The sequence below is a fragment of the Notamacropus eugenii genome, chromosome 3, assembly GCF_028372415.1.
Source record: "Notamacropus eugenii isolate mMacEug1 chromosome 3, mMacEug1.pri_v2, whole genome shotgun sequence".
NCBI lineage: Eukaryota > Metazoa > Chordata > Mammalia > Diprotodontia > Macropodidae > Notamacropus > Notamacropus eugenii.
The window spans coordinates 338,996,367-338,998,918 of NC_092874.1; positions in this window are offsets into that span (position 1 = coordinate 338,996,367).

Consider the following 2,552-nt stretch of genomic DNA (forward strand, 5'->3'; position numbering starts at 1 on the left):
AGAATCGAGTGAAACATGAAAAGGTAAACAGGAAGGACAAATCACAATGGATTTACTAAATTTGAACCGTTTACATTCCTACATGGAAAGACAGCATTTGTAAACCTTGAGACTTTTCTCAGTTTTAGGGTAGTTGGAGGGATTATATACATATAGACAGAAGGTGAAAGGTGAGTTGAATAGGTAGAGATGATATCTAAAAAATAAAATTAAAGGGCGAGAGAGGAATATATTGAGGGGAGAAATAGAGAAATAGAATGGAACAAATTATCTCACATAAAAGAGGCAAGAAAAGGTTTTTTTAATGGAGGAGAAGAGGGAGGAGGTGAGAAGGAAAGAACAAACCTTGCTCTCATCACATTTGACTAAAGGAGAGAATAACATGCACAATCAATTTGGTATGAAAACCTACCTTACACTACAGGAAAGAAGAGGAAAAAGGGTTAAGTGGAGGTTGGAGGAGATGATAGAAGGAAGGGAAAAAGGAAGGAGGGAGTAATTAGAATTAAACATTTTTAAGGAGGGACAGAGTCAAAAAAGAGAATACAATAAATGGGGGGCAATAGAGGATGCAAGAAAATATAGTTAGTCTTTCACAATACAACTATTATAGAAGTGTTTTGCATGACTAGATATGTATAACCTATATTGGATTGCTTGCCTTCTCAGTGGGGATGGGTGGAGAGGGAGAAAGGGAGAGGAAGTTGCAACTCAAAGTTTTAAAAATAAATGTCAAAAATTCTTTTTAACGTGCAACAAGGAAGTAAGATATACAGGCAATGGGGTATAGAAATCTATCTAGCCCTGCAATAACATAGAAGGGATAGGCTTAAGAGAAGGGAGGGGTATGATAGAAGGAAGGGCAGATTGGAGGAAATGGCAATCAGAATGCATGTTGTCTTAGGGTGCATGGTGGTGAGAGATGGGAAGAAAATTTGGAACTCAACATTTTGTGGAAGTGTCTATTCAAAACTAAAAAAAAAATAAATTGTTACCAAAAAAATTATGTATGCAAGTATTTTTCTTCTCTTGGAGAGCCCAGTTTTAAAAATATATCAGAACAGCTATGTCTTGCTATAGAAATCTTACTTTAACTTAGCAAGAGTGCAGTAGAAGCCTCAGATTAAAATGATATTTTGAGATTTAATGCTAGTAGGCTGATAATAGATAAATAATAACAACTGATAACTATATGTCATTTTAAAGTTTGCAAACTGCTTTACATTTACCGTCTTATTTGAGTCTAACAACTTGGCTACAGTAATTATTGTATTATTTATTATTATTATTATTTGTAGCCTTGGTATTCTAAATAATAGTGGTGAAGAAGGAATGTATACCAAGTCCTCATTTTCCTGGTATAAATTCCTTCTTCACCTCTATCATTTAGACTTCCTAGCCTACATCAAATGTCAACTCGAGCTCCCTTCTATTTCAAGCATGTCATAATTCCTAAAACTCCTAGAGCTTAGACCCTTTCCTTTCTTTTCTTTTGCTTGAATTTTATATTCACTTATGTTTTCATTGTTCAGTCATATTTAGTCATGTCCAAATCTTCATGATATCACTTGAGATTGCTTTTGGCAAAATTACTGGAGTGGTTAGCCATTTCCTTCTCCAGATCATTTTACTGATTAGAAAACTGAAGCAAACAGGCTTGCTCAGCATCACACAGGAAGTATCTGAGGCCAGATTTGAACTCAGGAAGAGGAGACTTCCTGACTTCAGGACCAATACTCTATCCACAGCACAACCTAGCTGCCTCTACTTATATGTGTGGATGTAATTTCTTCTGATAAAATATGAATTCTTTACATTAGTAAATCTTTTGCTTCTTTTTATCCCTAACATTTAGCACATGTCTAACACATAGTTAGTAATTCAGAAATGCTTGCCAAGGTGGGAAGAGGCATAGTTAAGATGGCAGAGTAGAAGCAGGGACCTGCTTGAGCTCTATCTCCAAATTTCTCAAAAGCTTGTATAAAATGACTCTAAACAAATTCTAGAGCAACAGAAGCCACAAAATGGCAGAATAAAGCAAATTTTCAGCCCAATGCAAACTGGAAGGTTGACAGGAAGGGTCTATTGCACCAGGCTGGGAGTGAAGCACACTTTGACCTATGCCATGCCCATGTGAACAGAAGTATAGTGGGCTTTAGGGAACTAATCACTGATGATTGTGTTGGTTCACTACCTTCTCAATTCACAAATGCCAAAAGTAGCTCCTAAGATTAGTAGGAAAGTTCTCTCATCTGTGTGAGAGGGAAGTGTGGCCTGGCCCCTACCCCAGCCCCAGCCCAACCCCTGCCCAGTCCCAGCCTAAGGGTGATGGAATCCATTGCTGAAACAGTGGGTGCTTCTTGAGCCCTCCACTTAAAAAAAAAAAAACTCAAAAATCAAATAATTGGCTGGGAAAATGAGGAAATGGAATAAAGATAAATAGACTGCAAATTTTCCTTTCTCAGAGAAATGGTATTTTCTCTGAGTCATTGGTGAGAAGGAAGAACAAAATATACATCCAGAAAAAGCCAAGAAAATCAAAGCTCCTGAAT